The sequence below is a fragment of the Macaca thibetana genome, chromosome 11, assembly GCF_024542745.1.
Source record: "Macaca thibetana thibetana isolate TM-01 chromosome 11, ASM2454274v1, whole genome shotgun sequence".
Classification (NCBI taxonomy): domain Eukaryota; kingdom Metazoa; phylum Chordata; class Mammalia; order Primates; family Cercopithecidae; genus Macaca; species Macaca thibetana.
In genome coordinates, this window is record NC_065588.1 from 2,525,433 (window position 1) to 2,550,000 (window position 24,568).

Here is a 24,568-nt window from a genome sequence, read left to right on the forward strand (position 1 = left end):
TAGTTGTGCCACACTGATCATGAATGACTGAGGGGACAGATGGGTGGATGGACGGGTGAGTGAGTGGGTGGATGGTGAGTGAGTGGATGAGTAGATGGATGATAGGATAGATGAATGAGTGAGTGGGTGAATGGATGAATGGGTAGATGGATAGATGGATGGATAAATGTATAGGTAGGTGGATGGATAAATGGATGGATGGATGGATGGATGGGTGAATGGATGGGTAGGTGGGTGGATAGATGGATAGTTGAATAAATGTATAGATGGATGGATGGATGGATGGATATATGTGGGTGGGTGGGTGGGTGGACGGATGAATGGGTAGGTGGGTGGATAGATGGATAGTTGGATAAATGGATAGGTGGGTGGATGGATGGATGGATGGATGGATGGATGGACAGATGGGTGTATGGATGGTAGGTGGGTGTATATATGTATGTACGTGTGGGTGAGTGGGTGGATGGATGAGTGGGTGGTTGGATGAGTGGGTGGTTGGATGGATAGAAGAATGGGTGGGTGGGTGGGTGGATGGGTGGACTGATGGATGGGTGCTTCAGTGGGTGGGTGGATGGATGGATGGATGGGTGGGTGGATGTATAGATGGGTGTATGGATGGTAGGTGGGTGTATATATGTATGTATGTGTGGGTGGGTGGGTGGATGGATGAGTGGGTGGTTGGATGGATAGAAGAATGGGTGGGTGGGTGGATGGGTGGACTGACAGATGAATGGGTGCATCAGTGGGTGGATGGATGGATGGATGGATGGATGGATGCATGGATGGATGGATGGATGAATGAACGCACAGGTGGGTGAATGAGTGAATGAATGGATGAGTGGGTCGGTGCATAGGTGGGTGAATGGATGGATGGATGAATGGGTGGGTGGCTGGCTGGATAGGTGGTGAGTTGGTGGGTAGGTGGATGGATGAATGGGTGGGTGAGTGGATGGAAAGATGAATGGAAGGGTGAATGGGTGGATGGATGGATTGATGGGTGGATGGACAGGTGGATGAATAGATGGATGAATGGATGAGTAGTGAGTGGGTGGGTGGGTGAATGGATGAATGGATGGGTGAGTGCATGGAAAGATGGATGAATGGATGGATGAATGGGTGGGTGGGTGGATGGATGGAATAAAAGAGTGAAAACAACTATCACATATGAAAGCACCTGACACCTAATGGATACCCAACTTCTGTTTGTTTCCCTTTCCTTTTCCTTCTTTCTCATCTCAGCTTCAACTTTCTGGGAATACGGAAAGCAGTGACCCTGTCATCTAGTGGCAGACATGAAAGCTCTGAACCATCACGGGTTGGGGATGAGGAGATGGGCTGAGTGGCTGTGTGACAGCTCCTCTATTCCTATTCCCACAGACATCCTCAGGTTCCCCTGTGCTGGGTTGTCTCATGTTTTCTCCTTCAACATGGCCCTGATGTACATTTTAACCCAACACCACCTGACTTGAAAAGATTGGAGCTTCCCACACACTGATTTGTTCCTGGGTCACAACCCCAAGGGAGCCGCCTCCCTAAATGCATTTTATGGCACAAAAATGGGCAGGAAGGGAAGGACGAATCTGCCTCTGAGATGTCGATTAAGTCTGACCCCCGCACTCTCTTCCCACTGCCTCTGCGTGATCTGGGCTTTCATCAGCATGTGAGCTGGTGGTTCTTCCGGGTACCTCAGAAACACCTGGAAATTGTCTACAGTGCACATTTCCAGGCTTCACAGCCAGGAGATCTGTTTCAGTAGATCTGGACAGGGCCCAGAATTCTACAGTTTTTAATTTGCATCCTCAAACTGCTTCACAGTGAAGCTGGCACTCCCTGCATGCCCAGGGAATTGTGATGGAGTGAATGGGAGCCCAGGTACCCGAAGGCTCCCTACAGAGCTTTCCATCCAGCTCCCGATGGCCCTGCCTTGGAGGACCCTGCCCAGCTGGCCAGGCAGGAGGAAGTGGGCCTTTGTGGGTAACACTCCTCCTTCAGAATGTGGGCGAGCCTGGAGCACCCCCTCACCACTGCTCCCACATGCATACACCAGAGCTCCCTCTGACTGGCAGAGGAGGGGAAAATGGGTCCAGGGGTTCTGAACCCAGTGCCCACTTGGGGCTGCGGACAGGCCCGCCCCACTCTGGAGGGCCTGTGCCCAAATGCAATATGGATGGGTGTTTCATGGCTCCAGTGAAGGATGGCTGAGCTTCTGCAGAGGCAAGCAGTGGAGCATGAAGGCATCCAGGCAGCCTTTGCCTGGTGGGGGCCATTAAGGCTCTGCACTTGGGATGGGGGTGTGGGAGAAAGCAATTAGTGGCGAGGGAAGAGCATGAATCAGCACAGAGTCGGCTCACTCTAATTGAGCCAACAAGTTTGTCCTGTTCGCTCTGGGCTCCCAGGGGTGGGAGCTGCATCCTTAAATGCAAAGCCCTTCTTCAAGGTGTCAGGGGAGGAAGAAGACTGTCTCCTACCCCTCAAGGGAAGAGAGGGGCTCCTTCCATTCTCCACCCCCACCCAGTGCCTGCCTCCATCCTCAAAACGCTGATTTTCTCTGCTGAAATGTTTGATGTCTTTGGACAGAAGGTTTTATTTTCTTAAGAAAGAGATTTCACATTTCTGGATCGGTGTACGTGAGCAGGTGGCCTCTGTCCGGGCTGCTCTTGTTTTTGTTTTTGTTTTTTTGAGACAGAGTCTCACTCTGTCGCCCAGGCTGGAGTGCAGTGGCCAGATCTCAGTCACTGCAAGCTCCGCCTCCCGGGTTCACGCCATTCTCCTGCCTCAGCCTCCCGAGTAGCTGGGACCACAGGCGCCGCCACCTCGCCCGGCTAATTTTTTGTATTTTTTAGTAGAGACAGGGTTTCACTGTGTTAGCCAGGATGGTCCCGATCTCCTGACCTCGTGATCCGCCCGTCTCGGCCTCCCAGAGTGCTGGGATTACAGGCTTGAGCCACCGCGCCCGGCCCGGGCTGCTCTTAAGGGATCTTCACTGTCTCCATTTCTTTGTGGCTGCATTTTCGCTCCATCATTTGGAGGAACTCAGCTAGTACCCTCCCCAAGACCAAGTCTGCGGTCTTCAGGGCTTGTGCCTGCAGAATTGTAGCACGATTTTCCAGGAGCTCTGCTTTATCCCCTTCTCTTTTTGCCCTGACATTGTTTCCCTTTAGATGGAGACATTGTGACTTCTCTTCTGGGAGGGCACAATAAAATGTCAACTGATTAATTCAATAAAATGTTTCAAAAAATAGGAATTTTTTCCACTAGTCTAATATTTACGTTTTAATGGGGGAACTTTGACAAAAAAAAAAAAAAAAAAAAAAAAAAAAATCCCGTAATCCCCAGTAGCTTGGTGCTGTCATGGTAGGAGCTGTGGAGTTGCTAATTTGGCCTGACTGTTCCCACTTGGTCCCACTACAGTGGGGGCAGCATTGTCTTCCATCTACTTGTGAGATCTGCTGGTTCCAAACTTTCCAAATCCCCAAACTAATGACTTATCTTTCTCTCTTTTCTATTTTTGTTTCCTAGGAACGAGTGGAATATCTCTTTCTCATAATTTTTACGGTGGAAGCATTTTTAAAAGTCATCGCCTATGGACTCCTCTTTCACCCCAATGCCTACCTCCGCAACGGCTGGAATCTGCTCGATTTTATCATTGTGGTCGTGGGGTAAGTATCACTGCCCGTCTCTTTCCCTTTCTCTTACCAGTGTTGCGGGACTTTTCCTTAGGTTAGCTGGAGACAGGGTCCTTGTCATACGGCCACAAAAATTTAGGCTCGCAGATGATTTAGCGAGTGAGAAAAATGAGATTTATTTTGCTAAAGGAACAGAAAGGGAAAGACAGACTCTCAGCAAAGTGAGAGTGTGCACTTCCTGCCCATGGGCTTCCTGCCTCACAGGCTGAATCCGAGGTTTTACCCAGGAAAAGGAGGGGTCAGGTCTCCTTGCTGCAAACGGTGGCGTAAACGTCTGTGGTTCCACCCCAGTGTGCACTCCTCCCAGTGTGCAGGCTGGCTGGAGTTTCTCTGGGGACCGCTTGCCATTTGGCTGTCTCACCAGTACATCCCTCTTCTTCCTTCTGTAGTATCTCTTTTCAATTTGGTCCTAACTGTGCTGGCCTTCAGGCAAAAGAAAGGATCCATGAAAATCACTTTGAATTCAGACTTCCCCAGAGGGACAGGATGTTCCCAAGAACACCCCTCTCTACCACACCCACGCAGGTGCATACACACACACACCCCTCTCTACCACACACACCCCTCTCTACCACTCCCACACCCCTCTACCACTCCCACACCCCTCTACCACTCCCACACCCCTCTACCACTCCCACACCCCTCTACCACTCCCACACCCCTCTACCGCTCCCACAGCCCTCTCTACCACTCCCACACCCCTCTAGCACTCCAACACCCCTCTACCACTCCCACACCCCTCTACCACTCCCACAACCCTCTCTACCACTCCCACACCCCTCTACCACTCCCACACCCCTCTACCACTCCCACACCCCTCTACCACTCCCACACCCCTCTCTACCACTCCCACACCCCTCTCTACCACTCCCACACCCCTCTACCACTCCCACACCCCTCTACCACTCCCACACCCCTCTCTACCACACCCACACCCCTCTCTACCACACCCACACCCCTCTACCCCTCCCACACCCCTCTCTACCACTCCCACACCCCTCTCTACCACTCCCACACCCCTCTCTACCGCTCCTACAGCCCTCTACCACTCCCACACCCCTCTACCACTCCCACACCCCTCTACCACTCCCACACCTCTCTACCACTCCCACACCCCTCTCTACCACTCCCACACCCCTCTCTACCACACCCCTCTACCACTCCCACACCCCTCTCTACCGCTCCTACAGCCCTCTACCACTCCCACACCCCTCTACCACTCCCACACCCCTCTACCACTCCCACACCTCTCTACCACTCCCACACCCCTCTCTACCACTCCCACACCCCTCTCTACCACACCCCTCTACCACTCCCACACACCTCTACCACTCCCACACCCCTCTCTACCACACCCACACCCCTCTCTACCACACCCACACCCCTCTACCCCTCCCACACCCCTCTCTACCACTCCCACACCCCTCTCTACCACTCCCACACCCCTCTCTACCGCTCCTACAGCCCTCTACCACTCCCACACCCCTCTACCACTCCCACACCTCTCTACCACTCCCACACCCCTCTCTACCACTCCCACACCCCTCTCTACCACACCCCTCTACCACTCCCACACACCTCTACCACTCCCACACCCCTCTCTACCACTCCCACACCTCTCTACCACTCCCACACCCCTCTACCGCTCCTACAGCCCTCTCTACCACTCCCACACCCCTCTACCACTCCCACACCCCTCTACCACTCCCACACCCCTCTACCACTCCCACACCCCTCTACCGCTCCCACACCCCTCTACCGCTCCTACAGCCCTCTCTACCGCTCCCACACCCCTCTCTACCACTCCCACACCCCTCTACCACTCCCACACCCCTCTACCACTCCCACACCCCTCTACCACTCCCACACCCCTCTCTACCGCTCCCACACCCCTCTACCACTCCCACACCTCTCTACCACTCCCACACCCCTCTCTACCACTCCCACACCCCTCTACCACTCCCACACCCCTCTCTACCACACCCACACCCCTCTCTACCACACCCACACCCCTCTACCCCTCCCACACCCCTCTCTACCACTCCCACACCCCTCTCTACCGCTCCCACACCCCTCTCTACCGCTCCCACACCCCTCTCTACCGCTCCCACACCCCTCTACCACTCCCACACCCCTCTCTACCACTCCCACACCCCTCTACCACTCCCACACCCCTCTACCACTCCCACACCCCTCTCTACCGCTCCCACACCCCTCTCTACCGCTCCCACACCCCTCTACCACTCCCACACCCCTCTCTACCGCTCCCACACCCCTCTCTACCGCTCCCACACCCCTCTACCACTCCCACACCCCCTCTCTACCGCTCCCACACCCCTCTCTACCGCTCCCACACCCCTCTCTACCGCTCCCACACCCCCCTCTCTCTACCGCTCCCACCCTCACACCCCTCTACCACTCCCACACCCCTCTACCACTCCCACACCCCTCTACCACTCCCACACCCCTCTCTACCACTCCCACACCCCTCTACCACTCCCACACCCCTCTACCACTCCCACACCCCTCTACCACTCCCACACCCCTCTACCCCTCCCACACCCCTCTCTACCACTCCCACACCCCTCTCTACCACACCCATACCTCTCTCTACCACACCCACACAGGCACGCGCACACACACCCCTCTCTACCACTCCCACATAGGCGTGCGCACACACACACCCCTCTCTGCCACTCCCACACAGGCATGCACACACACACCCTGCCACTCCCACTCAGGCATGCACACACATGCAGTTAGACCTGAGTGCTCCTAATGGAACCCATGCTGCTCGGTGCCACTAAGGATATCCTCTTGCTTAAGTACTTCGTGTCATCTCAGACCACATCTGGTCCCGCAGTGCCTCTGCCAGTTTCCCTGCTATATCGCTGAGCACATTTGGGACAGCTCGTCCGTGAGCATGCAGTCTGCAGGTGTGGGGTGAGGGTGGGGCGCACATGGGCTGTGCCTGTGCTCTGGACTCGTACAGAGGCCGCATCCCCATTCTCACTCTGCAGGGGGCCTGGTTCTGTGGCCCCAGGGAACCAGACTGCTCAAGACAGGTGGATGAGAAGGAAACAGGGAACTATGAAAGGCAAAGATGACAAGTAACCAAACCCCAATCAAATGCGGCTTCCCCCCAGACACCCTGCTCCACGGTAGCATAAGAGTCCATCTAGGCTTTCAAAACAGCAATGCAAAGAATCTGAAATAAAATGTGGAAGTGACCTCCTTATAAATAAGTTGACAACCCCACAAAAAGATTCTCCATAAACAATTTGTACCTAACAGGCCTACATACACTGGTGAAGTGTAGGTTATTAAAACACAGGTGATGAAGTTCCATCAACACATCCGTCTTGTAATAGGAGGAGCCCATTGCAGCAGATTTTACCTTGAGAAGAAGCCGGCTCCTTTGGGCTAGTCCCTTGTTACTCTGAGCCCAGTGAGTGCTCAAGTGGCCGTCACCTTGGACTCTCCCTCCCTTGAAGTCCTGGCAGTCTGCAGAGTCAAGGCCAGAATGTCAGGAGCTCTTTGTCCCAGAGGCCTGTTTTTGGAGGATCCTTTTGTGCCATCCCGGAGGAGACACAGCCATTGTGGATGTCTCCAGAGCACCCACCGTTCACCATCTTGTGAGAGTGCTGGGTCTTTACTGCAGGAAATAACGCAGGAGGACGTCGAGATCATTTGCAAGTTAGTTCCTCGTCTCTGGCCATCTGGATGGCTCACGAGGTTGCTTGGAACCACGTTAGGGTTTTTTCTTGTTGTTGTTGCGTTATTTTGCCTGGCCAATGAATGATGCACTTTGGCCATATGAACCTCACAAATATTTGGGTGATACAAGGGGCACTAAGGTTATTAGTGTCATTAGCCAGGTCTAGCTCTGGCTCACAGCACTCGGGGTGTGCATGCAGCTATAGGAGAGATTTTGTGACTTCTACTCATGCCAGAATAAACAAAGAGCGGCTAAACGCATGCCTTGAATAACTCAGTAAACCATAGCAAAAGTCCTTAAGGTGGGTTGTTCCAAATGCCCCTAAATCCTTTTCAGAATTCGGCATCTTTCTCAAGGCCTCAGTCTCCTGGGAGCCTTTTGCATATGCATAGAAAAGAGCCTTGGGAATGAGAGCAGCTGCTTCTGGGACCAGTGGAGGGATGAGGGTGACTTGCAGGGACGAGTTTTGTTTAGGCAAAATTTTGGAATTTTGGAGTGAGTTGGAGTTGATTATATGTGCTTTGCCCCATATGTGGTCTTAATTAAATCATGAGTCGGGGAAGCAGAGACAAGAAATGCAGGGTGAGTAGGCACCAAACAGGAGCCCTGGGAGGGAGGGGCCCTGCCTGGGTTGACAGGGAGGCAGTACAGTGGTGCATCTCTGGCCCGTGCTTCATGCCTCACCTGCAGCCTGTCTGGACCCGGCTTCATCCCTTAGACTCCTCCCCACAACCACAGGGGGCCAGGCTTTTCTGTGGGGTCAGCCCAGATTCCAGTCACATCTCCCTGGGGTCTAGGCCATGAGGCTGATGAAGAGAGGGAGGCATCCAGTTGTGTGCTCCTGTTTCTTTTTTTTTTTTCTTTTTGAGACAGAGTCTCGCTCTGTCGCCCAGGCTGGAGTACAGTGGCGGGATCTCAGCTCACTGCAAGCTCCGCCTCCCGGGTTCATGCCATTCTCCTGCCTCAGCCTCCCGAGTAGCTGGGACTACAGGCGCCCGCCACCTCGCCCGGCTAGTTTTTTGTATTTTTTAGTAGAGATGGGGTTTCACCGTGTTAGCCAGGATAGTCTCCATCTCCTGACCTCGTGATCCGCCCGCCTCAGCCTCCTAAAGTGCTGGGATTACAGGCTTGAGCCACCGCGCCCGGCCGTGTGCTCCTGTTTCTAAGCCACAGAGGTTATGACACCAGCAGTGGCCCAGCTTGTGGTTGCACTTGCACTGGGACGTATTTGGAACCTAGTCTCTCTTCTCCTAAGGACTCTTCGTCCTGTCTAACTCAGCCCATCCTTGTAACGATCCCCCATCGCTGGAGGGTGCAGCTTACCACCTCTCTTCAGCTCGCCTCCTTTTTCTGCTTCCTTTGCAATGTTAAGTAGTAATATTGGGTAGCCCTTTGCTTCCCTGGGTGTCTTGGAAAATATCTGCTCTCCTTGGCCCCTGCTCTGTAGCTGTAGGGAAAGGTTTCTCCTGGCCTCCCACACAGCTGGGGGAGCCTGACTTGCCCTGGAGAAAGGTGGGCCTGCCTGCCTACTGCCTGAGTGCCAGGCTGAGAGCCTCGTCTCTGCATTGCTCTTCTGGTGGCACATGACACAGGGCATTTCTTTCCTTCCTAAAGCAGAGGCCTCTTGGTGGTGGGACTGCTGAGTAAACATGGAGGGACTGTGGTGGCCTCAGATTCACCTCCCCCTACGCAGGGACCGTGGAGTCCTCCGTGGATCTCCTGCTCAGGAGGTTCCGTGCCAGCCAGTGAGGCTTTGTTGCCTCCCTAGCAGGGTGGTGGCCCTGCCTTTCCCATTATCTGGGCCTCACGATCATTCTACAGCCTCACGATCCTTTTCTTCTAACAGCCCCACTGCCTGGCTACAGATTTGCCAAACACACCTCCCAGAGCGATCCTTCAGCCAGGCGTCCACGTCAGAGCCCAACCCTCAGGGACCAGTGGGCACCAAGCCGTGGTTTTGCCTTCGGAACGTCTCATTGAGAAGAAATACACCAGCCACTCCTCCATCCATGTTTGAGTTTTCTTTTTTTTTTTTTTTTTTTTTTTTTTTGAGACGGAGTCTTGCTCTGTCGCCCAGGCTGGGGTGCAGTGGCCGGATCTCAGCTCACTGCAAGCTCCACCTCCCGGGTTTACGCCATTCTCCTGCCTCAGCCTCCTGAGTAGCTGGGACTACAGGCACCCACCACCTCGCCCGGCTAGTTTTTTGTATTTTTTAGTAGAGATGGGGTTTCACCGTGTTAGCCAGGATGGTCTCGATCTCCTGACCTCGTGATCCACCCGTCTCGGCCTCCCAAAGTGCTGGGATTACAGGCTTGAGCCACCGCGCCCGGCCCATGTTTGAGTTTTCTACCCTTTCACAATTAAAAGCGGATACGTAATAAAGAGTCTCAACTTGAGGCAGGAGTTAAGGGCAAGTTGTCTAATCTCCACTCCCTTCGCTGAATCCTATTTTGTGAACATCTTTCACTCGGATAAGCATATTGCTTTCTTGCAGGAAATACTGGGAACAAAATCGGGTTTGCATTTGGGATGTTGTTTGACAAATTTGCAGACGGGTCTTCGTCTCCTCCGGTCTCAGTGATCTGGGCTTCAGTGGAAAGAACATCTCCCTTGTAGAGAAAGAAGCCCACTGCCCCATCCTGGCAACTTCTGCCTGGGATTCAAGGCCTCACCAGCTAACATAGGAAGCTGTCAAATCGCCAGGCTGAGAGACACTGCAGATACGGCCTGGACAGGGTTCTCAAACTTCATTCGGCTGCAGAGCCCGCTGTTGAGAGTCTCGTTCAGAGGTCCAATACACAGACCAGATAGAGGGACATCCTCTGGACCGGAGGAGCCAATACCCCAGTCACTCAGCCAGTCAGTGCCTGGAGGCCTCCATGGAGCGTTTCTAGGCCGATCCCCTCATGGCTCAGCCCTGCCTGGCCCTGAACTTCTGCTAATGCATCTGGCTAATCCCCCAGCTGCAGTTTCCCATTTCTAGATCCAGTTACCTGGGGCATAAGTCACTTAAGAGCTCAAGCCTGTTGCTCCTGAGTGAAAGTTGCCCTGGCTCATAGTTCAGACCCGATATGGAGACCCACTCCTAATACCTGGGTGCCCTCCTTGATCCCAGGCCCCACTACTGAAGAAACACAACCCAGCGTGTAGTGCACTCTGCTGCCAATGAATCCATTGCATCCTGTCTGGGTGTAAAGGACAGAAATCGCCCTGCACGCCCTTTCCCCTATTTTTCTCGGTTGCCATGAAAAGCCCAAAATTCTTGAGTCGTCCCTCATCACCCGGACTCCTGTTCCCATGTGGCTCTGTGCATCCTCTGATCTAACCCCTCCTTTCCCACTACCCCACGGAGGAAACCTTCCCACTGTGCCCTCCCATCCCCATAGTCTCTCGCCTGTTCGGGGTCAGTCAACTTTTCTGTAAGAGCCAGATGCTGGTTTTCATCTTTGCAAGCCGAGTCTCTGTTCCAGCTACTCCACCCTGCCCAGCAGCAGGACAAGAGCGGTATCTCCATGAGTGGGTGTAACTGAATTCCAACAAAACTTTGCAAAACAGGTGGCCCAGTTCTCAGTTTCCTTTCTGGTCACTTCCAGATTCTCCCATGAGGGTACAGCTTTCTCTGCTGTCTCTCAGCAGGTGGCCACTTCCTGTCCCGGAAGCCTCCTTCCACTGCACCAGGTTGCCAGGTCTAAGGGGGCCCTTCCAGCTCCTGATTTCTGCTCCACTGCACCCCCCGTCCCTTTTGACATTTGTGTCATCAGATCCTCTATGCCTTACTTCTCTTTACTGCAACCTTCTGCAGACCTTTGAGTCACCCCTCCTTGTGCCTTTAGGACATGGGCTCTTGGCTCACTCTACTTCACTCCAACACTCACTTCTTCTCTACCTTCCTGCAGTAGCTTCTTGGTTCCTGGATATCTGCCTTCTGGGGAGCCTGTCTCAGTAGGCTCACTCCCCTGGTTATAGCCAATATCCCTGTCACCACTGATAACGCCTCCCCCATAATCCCAAATCTAACATCCTACTGTCTAACCAGCACCACCGTCTTTCCCGTCCCCTCCCTCTCTCACCCTGACTCCCACGATCCCTTCGTCCCACTGCACTCTTCATCCCTGCCACCATGTCCACCCTCCTTCCAGCCATCTCAGATGCCATGTGCCACTGCTGCACTCACTCAAGGCTTGCATTTATGCTCAACATTCTTAGTCTTCTGTCTGTTTATCTTCCACACCTGGAAAAATACCAACCCTAATCAAGTCCGACCAGAGATCTGCTTGGTACCTGGAAAGGGTCAAGAAATCTGCAAAGTTGAGCAGAGTCTCACTTTACACTCATGACCTCCAACCTCGAGGAGGCCCTTGGTGACACCTGAGGGCCCTCCTTCTTTGTCCGCACTCCATTCACCCTTCTGCTTTGTGAGAGAATTCTTTCAGCACCCTTGCCTCTCTCTTCACACTTCCCATCTCCTTCCCCTTTCACATTTTCGGCTGATGGCCTCATTCCCCAGTTCCCTGAGAAAGATGCAGTCAGAAGGGGACTTTCATATATTCCCACAACCACGCGTCTGTGCTGACAATGTGTCTTCTTACTGGATCATGGCACACAGCCCTGCCCCTGCACAGGTGGGCACCCTTCGTGTGCACCCATCCCCTTCTTGCCAATGAAGGAGCTCCGTCCTACCAGCAGCGGTTCTCTCTCACTTCTATCTCATCACATTTTCTGCCTCTGTTAGATGATTCCCATCACATAGAAAAATGCTGTCATATCTCCCATTCAGAAACAAAACCCTCTTGACTCCACTCCCACTTCTATAACCCCCTTTTTTTCTCTGCACATTTAGAGCAAAATTTCTCGAAAGACTTATCTCTACGGTAGCCACATGTGGCCATTCAGCACTTGAAATGTGGCTAATCTGAATTGCGATAATAATAAGGATAAAATAGACAGCATATTTCAAAGACTTAGTTACAAAACAAGGAATGACAAATGTCTTCTGAATAATTTTTTATATTTATTACATGTTGAGATGATAATATTTTGGCTATGTTGGGTGAAATAAAATCTATGAACACTGTTAATTTCGCCTGTTTTTACTTTTTTAATGTGGCTCCTAGCAAAGGTAAATTACACATGCAGTTCACACCTGTGGCTTGCCTCATATTTCTGTTGGCTAGGGCTGTCTATCCTCACGGTGTCCCACTCCCCCCATGCTCTCTTGAACTATGTCTGCTAGGTGTTTGTCCACGTCGCTCCACCAACACAGATGCCTTCAAGGTCTGGATGGTCTTGATGTTGGTAAACCCGGTGGTCGGTGTCCAGCCGTGTCTCTGCAGCGTGTGACAGCACTGCCTGTTCACTGACCACTCGCTTCATGGGGCGCTGTTCTTTCCATGTCCCTGCTCTGCAGTCAGTCTCTCTTGTTGCTTTCTCCTCTCTTGACCCCCCAGTGTGGGAGCACTGCAGGGTTGGGTCCTTTCACATCCTCACCTTCTGCGCTGGCCTCCTAGGTAGTCACATATGATTTGACTTTAAATATGAACTATGCAACTACTGCGCTTTTGTCTCCAGCTTGCACCTCCCCACTGACCTCCAGACACAGTAGAACCAACTCAAGACATGCATTCGATGTCCAAGCAACAACTCAAACTTCAAGTTCTCGGCAGAACCCTTGATGTCCATTCAACCATATCTCATCATTCCTGTTGCTCACGCCCAAACTGTTGGAATCTTCTCTGATTCCCCTCTCCTTCTCACACCTCACATCCAGTCCATCAGCCAGTCCCACCAGCTTTATCTTAAGGTAAATCTGGTATCCAACTTTTTCTCACTACCTCCAACACCACCACTCATTCTGAGCCACCAGCGTCTCGCACCTGAGTGACTGCAGCAGCTGGTCTCTGGCCTCGCCCCCGACAGGAGAGTCTCCCACAACAGCAGAATGATTCTTTTAGACCTGTAGTTAGGTCATGTCACTCTCCTGCTCAAAGTCCCCCAGTGGCTTCTGTCTCAGAGAGGATACCAGCACCTGGTGGGGTTCCCTATTTCTTCTCTGACTTCCTCTCCCACAGTTCTCTGCTTTCCCTGCCCTGCTCCAGCCACACTGGTCACTGCTGTTCCTCTCAAACACCCTGCTCCTCCCTTGGGCCCCTGGCTCACCTGCTTCCTCTGCCTGGAACAGTCTCTAGATAACAAAGTGTGTCCTACCCTCACTTCCCATAGGCCTCTGCTCAAGTGTCACCTGCAGGGAGTTCTTTGTGCAGACCTCTCAGGTGGGAAGGGAGGCGGCCCTCACCCTCTCTCTGCAGAGCCCCTCGCTGCCCCTCCTGCTCAGCATTCAGCACTCTAAGCTGCAGTGTCTGTTTACTGATTGCGCAGTTTATTGTCTGTCTCCCTGCTAGAATGTAAGTTCATGAAGGGAAGGGCTTTGTCCGTTTTGCTGTAGCCCCAGTGTCTAGAACAGTGCCCGACACGTCGCAGGTGTTCTTGTTTGTTGGAGGAGTGAATATGCCAGCTCAGACCTACAGTGGCAGGGCCGAAAGCCCTGCATCTCAGTTACATGCACGTGTGGTTTTGCCCCACTTGAGACCTTCTTGTTTAACCACTGAACCGTTCATTCATTTGTGCAGTGCCTGCCTCCTGAGCAGCCACCGAGGCCAGCACAAAGCAGATTTCCATGGGCCAGGAACAAGTCAAAGAGAGGGGGTCTCTAGAAGGAAGGAGGTGGGGAAATAGAGCACGTGGTTGCTGGCACTCCTGGGAGGGGTGCTGGGATACCATGGAGAGGGCGGAGGGCTCTTCAAGGAGATGAGGACTGACAACAGACATCACCTGCTTCCCACTTTTGCCCAGCGCCTGTCCAGCTCATGCCTTTATGATGGCAGAGGGCCTGCCCCTCGGCTCGCTCAGACCTCCCTGGGCCATGGTGGCACCCTGGGCATGGCCACCACCCACACTGAGGCCACCACCCACACTGATGTCAGCTTACAACCACCCACAGACTCCACGCACGCCCACAGCGCCCACTCCTGGGCTGGAGACCCGTGCGCAATTTTGCCCAGCTGAGCAAAAAAAACCCAGTCCTGACAATCCTTCTCTCTTTCCTCTCTTCTAGGCTTTTTAGCGCAATTTTAGAACAAGCAACCAAAGCAGACGGGGCGAACGCTCTCGGAGGGAAAGGGGCCGGATTTGATGTGAAAGCGCTGAGGGCCTTCCGCGTGCTGCGCCCCCTGCGGCTGGTGTCTGGAGTCCCAAGTAAGTGAAGCCTGTTCTTGTGTACAGTGTTATCTCCTCAGCACCTTCTGCTGTCCTTTGCTGAATTGCCAAGAACACTCTGCAAAAGGACCTGATTTCATATAAAGGGAGGGGTTTTTGTTTTTGTTTTAAAATGAGTTCCTTTGAGCTGAAGAACCCTACTCTGATGTAAGTACCTTAAAACACACTGTGGTCCCAGCTCCTGGAAACTCCTGAAGACGGTTCACAGCAGTCACTCAGCCACATGAATACTACACGAAGGAAGTAATCCCATGACCATCTGAGCCACCCCGGAGGCCCTGGGATGGGGATTTAAATACATTTTGCAGCAGAAGAGCCAGGTGGCTAATCCCCGAGGCTCCAGAGCACTTTAGCCAATGAGATTATCTCTACTTTCTGTATTTTTCCAAAGAACAATCAGGAAAGCATCAGTGGATGTTCTAAAAGTTCTGTTTTGACCTTTCTCCCAGCCCTCTCCTCCCGTCCTGTCAAATAGGGCAGTCCAGGCCTCAGGAGCCCCACTGGGGACACCACACCTGTCATTGTGAGAAGTGATTTTACCCAAAGAGAGGAGGGTATTCAGCTCTCTGACTCAGGGGAAGGGTTTGGAGAGGTATTGTCTATCCAAATGTCAGTCACACGGACAACACCTCTTCTGCCACTCCTGCAGAAGCCTGGCCCATTATGGATGCACCCCAGGTACTAAACACAGTGGCTTCAGGCGCCCTGGGGAGGTGCCAGCAAACCCCAGCCCAAGGTGCTCCTGGGGGCTCAATCCACTTTAGGAGAACTCCTACTCTTTCCTCTTCAGTTTGTGGTGTCTGAGAACAATTCTGGACTCATTTGTTTAAATTTTACTTTCAGTTCAGTTCCAGTAGATTCGGTCCATAACTCAAGACATAGGAGACCTCTCAGACTAGGCTAGGACCAGATGAGCTTGGAGATGGGGTGAGGGACAGAAAGACAGATAACCTCCAGATGCACAGCCTCTCCTACCCATGCCATGCACTGAGCACTTGGTTCCCAGTGTGCTGCTGGTTGGTATCTCATGGAGTCATGAAACCGTGGAAATGTGAGGGGCTTTATATTAACCAGTTATTCATGCATGGAACAGTGAAAAGATCTTCCTGTGACTAATTAACTAGCAGTAGAGCCAAAACTAGAATCAGGTCTCCTGATTTCTAGACCAGCTCTTTTTCCTACCACACTGCACTGCCTCTTTTAAAGAATTAAGTGGTATATATCTCTTGATTGTCTTGGATTTTTTTTTTTTTTTTTTTTTTGGAGACGGAGTCACGTTCTGTCACCCAGGCTGGAGTGCAGTGGCATGATCTCGGCTCACTGTAACCTCCACCTCCCAGGTTCAAGCGATTCTCCTGCCTCAGCCTCCCGAGTACCTGGTACTACAGGTGCTTGCCACCATGCTCAGCTAATTTTTTTTTTTTTTTTTTTTTTGTAGTTTTAGTAGAGACGGGATTTCACCATGTTAGCTAGGATGGTTTCGATCTCCTGACCTCATGATCCGCCTGCCTCAGCCTCCCAAAGTGCTGGAATTACAGGCGTGAGCCACTGTGCCCGGCCGATTGTGTTGGAGTTTTACACATATATCCTGTCTCTTAAACTACACCATAAGCCCCTTGAAACCAAGAACTGTGCCTTCTATTGCCTCTGATTCCCACACAATACCTAGTTCAGTCTCTAAATAAGCAAAGGGAACCTACTGAATAAGCAAAAGCAAGGGTTTGTTTTCTTTGCAGTGGGACTCCCTGGGCAAAGCTTGTGGCCTGTCTTAAGCTCAAAAGGCACACAGAGCTGAGCACACAAGCACAATTAAAGCCAACTTTCTCTACTCAGCCTTGACTGTTTGGGAGTACTTAGGAATAGAAACTGCATATATCATGGCCAGGACTCACTTCTTTTTGAAGCCTAAATTATTTGGGTTTTCCTTGTCAATCAGCCATAACTCAATAGCCCAAATCAGGAAGTAGGAAGGGAAGATGACAGTGACTTTGAACATGACTTTAAGGAGCTGGTAATGGTACTGCCAGTGTGTCAGTGATAGGAACTAGGAGTTAATTCCAAATGCCAGCCAACCAAGCAAAATGGACACAGTGACCCTTGGCCTGTTATCTATGTACTTATTAGGGGCCTACAATTCTTATTAGGGGTATTAGGGCATATCATAAAGAACAAGCATGGTTCCTTCACTAGATAAATTTGACAGTCTAATAAAAGAGTATATCAGTCAACTTTTGCTGTAGGAATAAACAGTCCCAAACTCTCCATGGCTTACAACCAGCAACTTTTACACCTGGCTCCTGGCACCTGAGGATGGTGGTCAGCTGCAGCTCTACTGCCCACAGCTGGACTCTGGGCTTGACCTCATTCTGCGTGCCCTTCAATTCCAGAGCCCAGGTCAAAGGAGCCCTCACCTTCAGTGGTAGGCCTTGTAGTTGTCATAGCTGAGGGCAGATGCTCACAAAATGGGGCCTAGAGCCAACCGCACCAGCAACTTAAGGCTTATGCTTAAATGTGGTTTCTGTCTTAGCTGTTCACATTCCACTGGCCAAAGCAAGTCCCATGGCCACCCTCAGAGATAACGGGGCCAAGAAGTTTGCTGAACCTTCAGAGAAGCATGGGTGAACGATTGAGAACACATAGCAGCCTACCACAAAGAGACTGAGGAGATGATTGTTATCAACAGCAGTGGCTACAATAATTGCTCTAGTCCAGAGATGCTTAATTAGAGATGAATATGGTTGAGAGCCTCTCATGCTACAGTGCATTAAAAGGAAGAATTAGATTAGATTGGGTCACTTGGGTTCCACTACAGAGGAAACTTCCCGAGGACGGAGCCCTGTCTCCATCTGTACTTAAGCAAGGTAGATGTGTCTTGCAGTGGTCAGGAAGCAGTAACACTCCTAGGAATTCTCTCAAGAGGATGAGGGCCTCAAATGCAAAGCCCTCATGTTACCTGCCGTGCAGTCCAGGAAAATATTTTCGCCATTAGAGATGATGACACTGAGATGGTTTTGCTGTTGTGGGTGCCCTGCAGGTAGCTCCATGCTTATGCATAGGAGCAACAACTGTGTCTGGTTTCCTGTGGGTCACCAGTAAAATGGTGACTTCCTCAGCTCATGCAGCCTTCTGCCCTTTCTTGCTGGAATAGTGTCTGTGCAGCTTTTGAAACAGGGAACCATGCAGACCATGGTGGATCCGTGCATTGTACCAGTGTGGTTGGTGTCATCTACAAAGATGTCAGCAGTATCTCCCCCGACTACAAACCTAGACAAATGCCTCCTTCTTTTTTTTTTGAGACGGAGTCTCGCTCTGTCACCCAGGCTGGAGTGCAGTGGCGCAATCTCGGCTCACTGCAAGCTCCGCCTCCCAGGTTCACGCCATTCTCCTGCCTCAGCCTCCCGAGTAGCTGGGACTACAGGCGCCCGCCACCGCGCCCGGCTAATTTTTTCTATTTTTAGTAGAGACGGGGTTTCACCATGGTCTCGATCTCCTGACCTTGTGATCCGCCCGCCTCGGCCTCCCAAAGTGCTGGGATTACAGGCGTGAGCCACCGCGCCCGGCCGACAAATGCCTCCTTCTTCTACTTCTCATAACCATAGGTTATCTCCTTCTGTATTTCAACAAAACTCCTCAAGAGTTGCCTCTACCTGTTGTCTGTGATTCTTGTCCTCCCATTCTCTCTTGAATCCACCCTGATGGGGCTTTCTTTCCCACTGCTGCACCAAAACATCTCCTGTCCAGACCATCAGTGATCACCGTTACTGCACCCAGTGCTCTGTGCTCCAGGACCATGTTACATGATCTGTTGACAGCTTTGGATACAGCTGATCACTCCTTGTCTTTGAGCCACTATTGCCCTTGGCCCTTGGGACACTGTTCTTTTTTTTTTTTTTTTTTTTTTTTTTTGAGATGGAGTCTTGCTCTGTTGCCCAGGTTGGAGTGCAGTGGCGCCATCTCGGCTCACTGCAAGCTCCTCCTCCTAGGTTCACGCCATTCTCCTGCCTCAACCTCCCTAGTAGCTGGGACTACAGGCACCCGCCACCATGCCCGGCAATTTTTTTTTTTTGTATTTTTAGTAGAGACGGGGTTTCAACATGTTAGCCAGGATGGTCTCGATCTCCTGACCTCGTGATCCGCCCGCCTCAGCCTCCCAAAGTGCTGGGATTACAGGGCGCCCTGCCCCGGAACACTGTTCTTTCTTAGCTCTGCCCTTCACGTGCTTGTTTCTTCTTCTTGTAATCCTTTGCTGATCTCTGTCTCATCTTCTCGCCCTCTTCACGTTGGGACGCTCCAGGGGTAGATCCTGAGACCTCTCCTGTGTCCACACTCACTCCCTAGTTATCACGTCCGGCCTCCTGGTGTTAAATATAATCTATGTATCTTCCAATAACCACCAGCTGTGTGTCACCAGCCCAGACCCTTTCTCCAAACCTCAGACTTGTGTCTCTACCTGCTGACTCCATTCCTCTCCTGTCTGAATAGCTAATAAATATCTTGTACTTAGCAAGACCCATGGCAGAACTCCCAGTCTTCCCAAAGTTTTCTCAGCTGGGTAAATGCTAGCCTCATCCTTCTAGCTTCTCAGGCCTTATTGGACTTATTTCTTTTTCTCACTGTTTGCATACAATCCATCAGAAAACCCTACAAACTTTACCTTCCAAACATATCAAGAATTTGTGTCTTACCACCTGCACACTCGGCTCAGTGCTGGCCGCCCTCGCCTCTGACCTGGATGGTGGCGACAGGAGTCGCCTGCAGGAGTCTCTGCCTCAACCCCTATCATGGCCTGGACCTAACACAGCATTCAAACAGCCCTCTGAACAGCCAAGTCGGATCATGTTCCTACCCTGCTCACGACCCTCCAAGGCTTCCGTGACTTGCCCAGAGTGAGCGCCAAAGTCCCATAGGCCCTGCAGTCTCACACCTTCTTCCTCCCTAAGCTCACCTCCTTCACCCTCCCCTCCTCTCCCTCCTTACCAGCCCTCCACAGTGACCCCCTTGCTATTCCTCCAACATTCCAAGCTCACCCCACTGTGGGGTGGTGGCCGGCGCTGCTCCTTCTGTCTGAACGCCCTCGACTCAGCTTTCCACAAAGGCCTGTGCACCTCTTCAGCCCCCTCTGATGCCGTCCCCTCACCCCATTCATCCACCCTTCCCTGCTCCATTTCCCCACATCACCTCTCACCATCTGCCATTCTATACGTGTACGTGTTCATTTGCTTATCACCCCTTACCTCATGAGAATGTAACCTATATGAGGCCAAGAGTTTTTGTTAGTTGTGTTCACAGCTGTGTCCTCAGCACCAACAATAAAGGTGACAAATATCTGTAGAATGAACAAACGTGGTTGCACAGACGCCCATGGTGGCTGGCATGGCTTTACATCACAGGCCCTAAGAGTCACCCACTCCACTAAAATGATGTGAGTGCTGCCAGCTTCGTGGATATGTGCCTTTGCTGGCCTTTCCGAAGGGTCTTTACTTCTTCTGTCTCGTTTGATCTTCATGACAATTGGGTGATATGAAGAAATGTACACAGGTGATATGTAGATATGTAGGGTTTTTCTTACAACAAATAGGTTCGTTGGGCAGTTTTTGACATCTGCAATTCTAGACCAATAGTGTTAGAGGCTCCAAAAGTTGCATTTTTTAAATGCACTAAATGTACTAAATGTCATTGAAATCTTATGATCATAGGTTGTGGAAATAGATGATTGCGAGAGTACAAGTCCGTGAGTCATTTATCAATTTGTTCAACAAAATCGACTGAGTACTTACTTTATGTAAGGTTTTACTAGCCATTATAGCAGATACAGAAGCAAATCAGATGCTAAGTGTGTTCTAGAGAGCTTGAAGTGTAGTAGAAGAAAAAGTATTCATAAAAGTGCTTAGATAGAATAAAACTTGGAGATGCCAAAAAGCAAAGTTTAGGTAAGATGTGCGATGTGATGAATTCTGTGACAAGCATGCATTGGAGACGCCATACTTTGGGGAGCGGGGATGGAGAATTGGGAGAGCCTTCTTGGAGAAGGTAGCATTTGGGAGGGAACTTGAAGGATGAGTGAGGAGAGGCATTCCAGGAAATCACACAAAGGAAGGAGAGTGGCCATGGCCCTCAAGATGCACACCGTGAGGCTGTAAGGCTAACGGCTTAATTACACTATGGAGGTGAAAATCAGATTGGCCCATCCAATGGAGTTCTGTGTAGTTGAAAGATTTGGCCATTTGGCTTCATAGAGACTCTTCTGCAATAACAGAATCCGTTCCCTCTGCTGTGAGCATCCAGTCTCCCACAGCAGCAGTGCTGTGAAGCATGCATATGACACCAAAGGCTAAGCCATATGGAGGAATCAATGTTATACAGCGAGATGAACAATAAATAGGGAGAGTTGTGCTGAAATAATTTGCAATGTATATGCAGGGAGTACGTTTGCTTGTGAAGCAGTAAGCAAGGGGTCGTTCCCTCCTTTCCGTTTCATCTCAGATGCCTTCTGGAGAAGGACTTTCAGGAGGGACTTGATAAGGGGAGAAGACAGATGGAGATGAGAAAGATGCGTAGGGTCTTTGACGAAAACTCACAGCAACCTAGACTTGATCTGATGATGAAGGGAACTGAAAAATCGCCTCTGTGTAAGACCAGCACTAGCCTTGGAAGACACGCTTCACCCATCATGAATGTTTATTGAGCACCCTCTGTGAACCGAGCACAAAGCTGGGTGCGGGGACAGAGGGCGATAGCGCACTCCCATCAGTCAAAACAGAACACCTATGCGGTTTTCATCAGGACCATCCAGTTTTAAATCTGGACCTCCCAGTCCAGATTTGATAAGAGAACATCTTTCTAGAGCAGAGAGTCAAAATCATGTAACTCAGCCCCTGAAACTGACATAGTTTGGAGTTCAGAGAATATCCCTGAGTCAGCAGAGGCGCAAGCCCACACTGCTTCACTCTTCATCCTTTGCTTTTTCCACTGCCTGTGTCCTCATCTTCCCAGACTTCCCTTTCATCCTGGTTAATGTGATTTTAATTTAGTCCTAATGGAACGCTTTAAGGACCTTTCATGGGATACATTTTTCCTAGTATGCAAGTCTTTACAAGATTAGATCTTTCAGGTTGTCTCTTTTGTCAGTAAAATGTTGTATCTGGAAGCACAAAGAATAGGAAACAGCTCACTGTTAAACAGAAGTTTGCTTTCATCCTGAGAGGTGAGAAGGAGCACTGAGGACCATGTGTGGATAGAGGTCAGATGCTTCCATTTTTGCTTGCTCAGGTGAGGACCGTTTCCTGAAAACAAATCAGCACCGGTTAGTAGACGAATGTCGGTGGAGTGGATGCCATACAGAAGGCAAGGGAAGGCTTAAGACATGCTGGTTCTGAACATGAGCTCTTGAATGAGACTGCTGGCTTCTGCCACTTGCTGACTCTGTGGCCTTAGGGAAGTTACTGAGCCTCTCTGTGCCTTCGCTTCCTCCTATGTAAAATGGGAATTGTAATCGAACCTGTTACCTGTTTCATATGCTGCTGGAAAGACTGAATGAGTTAATGCAAAGCACTTTAATGGTGCCCTGCTTATAGTAAGTGCTCAGTTAAGTGATAGCTGTCACATTCTATTATGTTACATAAGTAGCCTAGAAATAGAGGACAAGATCATTCTCAAGAGACAACAAATGCACTTTAAAAGAGAAGGAATATTCAAGAGTTAAACAGCAACTTGAGACCAAAAACCACCAGAGAGGCATGTGTATGATTATTTGACTTGCATAGTGTAGATGATGAAATGGATTCAAGGGGAGAGTTTACCAGGGACCGTGGCAGTCCAAAAAGTTTTATGAAGGAGGACATATCGGAGATGAGCTCTGAGGTTTATGTGGAAGAGGCAGGGATGGGGATGGAAGGATGTCTGAGAGTGAAAACCTCATTTGTTTGGGTCACCAATGCGGGCCAGCCTCGGCCAGCACATAGGTGTGGGGTGCCCCAACCCATTACCGAAAAGGAAGTACAGGTAGTGAGAACCAGGAGACAAAAGTCCGCAGTGAGCAGACTGAGCTGGGTCCTGGATGGCATGCCAAGAGGCAGTTTTCTAAACAGCCACTGCTGTTCACTCTCCATACGAAGCGTTCAAAACACCGCACTGCAGAGACAGCTACGTGTCTTGGAAATCTACAAAAGGAGGTCAGAACTGACCATGGGTCTTGAATTCCAGGGAGGTTCACGAACCCACCCTGGCTGGTGGCAGAGCTGGGGTCAGAGCCATACCGAAGCCGCCACTGCTCTCTCCCACCCTGCATGACCTCCATCCCAGAGGCCAGGTCTGGGCCATCCTGCTCTGTCCTGAGCACCCTGCCAGAAGATTCTATGCTGCTTGACACCAAACACTCTTTTTTAAAAAATTGTCACTGAGACGATGAATAATGACTTAAAAATTCCTGCTGCAGAAGTTGAAACCTCACCTAAGTGCCAAGTCCCCAGGTGAACCACACTCATCCTGAGATGTAGTTTTCCTCCCAGGATGGGTTCTCCCCGCCTGGGGATTAGTCATTGTGAAACTGGCCGCACTGATTAGCAAGCAGTGCCAGTTAATCAGACCACTGCGGGCATATTAGAGCTACTAAAAGCAACTTTTCTGAGTGTTTTCACACTTTGATGGTTTAAAGACACTCATGCTGTCCTGTCTGAAATTTGCAGTTGGTAAATTGAGCACAGCAGATTTGCAATCCCATTGTGGCTCCCAGGAAAGCGTTTCCTGGCCCGGGTGGTGCTGCATTGTGCAAGAGAGGAGGCTGGGCGGCAGGCATGGTCCCTGCAAACAGCTCCTGAACCTCACCTGCAGTTAAGGATACCTCCCAGCCTGGACTGATAAGAGAACATCTTTCTAGAGCAGATATTCAAAATCATGTAACTCAGCCCCTGAAACTGGTATATCTTGGCGTCCCAGAGAAGATCCCAGAGTCAGGGAAGAGGCTCAAACCACAGTGCTTCACTCTCCATCCCTTGCTTTTTCCACTGCCTGTATCCTCATCTTCCCAGACCTCCCTTTAATTCTGGTTGATGTGATTTAACACTGAAATGCCCACAGGACGCTGCTGGTGCAGCTGAGCACAAGCCTGGGTAGGGAGAGGACGCAGCCTCCAGTCCTGCATTCAGCCAAACAAGCCTGGGGACCTTGGGCAGGTCTGCCCTCCCTCTGGACTTTGTCCTGCATCGGGGACTTGAAGGGCCTGGACCGGCTGGCCTCTGCATCCCTTTTCTCCTGCCACATGCCCGTCCTCCCCACACAAGCCTGTATCCTCACTGCTTGCAGACCTTCGGCCTCTCCACCCCTTGTTCTCACCCCCTCTTATGTCCTTGGACTTGGACCTCGTTCTCCCCTCACTTTCTATTTTGCTTCCTCTTGCTTTTTATCCCCTTTGTCCTTTAGGGGTCTCACAGGCCACATACCCTTAAACAGCATGAGGGGACATTTACAAAGCTGCTTTTGAGGACAGGGGCGTGTGCAGGAGGCCACCCCCGAGGCCGTCCCTCATTCTCCTTCACACAGCGCTGGAGGCTGCCTGGTCCCCCTGCCCGCCCATCAGAGACGGTCCCTGTAACATCTTCTAAGCCCTTTCCCTCCCACTTCTTTCACTGCCACAGGAAGTACCCAAACCTCGTCCCCTGTATGCATCTCATGGCACTGTTCCTGAATCCGAATGTCTGGGTGGGAAGGGACTAGGCTAGTCCAACCGAGCTTCCATTCTACGGAGAGGAGCTCTGCGGCCGGAGGGTCACATGACTTCCTCAAGGTCACAGAGTGGCCCGGTGGCAGGTGGGCAGGACCCTTACTTCCTGCACGATCTGCAAGGGGACTCTGATGGCGATGGTGAGGGAACCCTCAGGGCTGCTGATCTTTGGTG

At 51.2% G+C, this 24,568-nt stretch overlaps 1 protein-coding gene across 6 annotated transcripts in view; it reads left to right on the forward strand.

The window, feature by feature from the left end:
- Positions 1-3,521: 3,521 nt before the first annotated feature.
- CACNA1C (calcium voltage-gated channel subunit alpha1 C) overlaps positions 3,522-24,568 on the forward strand; it is a 250,474-nt gene continuing 229,427 nt past the window's right edge. For 5 of the 6 annotated variants that reach the window (XM_050747020.1, XM_050747019.1, XM_050747022.1 and 2 more), the window contains exon 1: positions 14,564-14,655. The gene's annotated coding sequence lies outside the window, so the exon portion shown is untranslated. Of the gene's footprint in view, positions 3,660-14,515; positions 14,656-24,568 lie in introns of those variants that run through there. The other variant, XM_050747023.1, reaches the window with a different exon arrangement.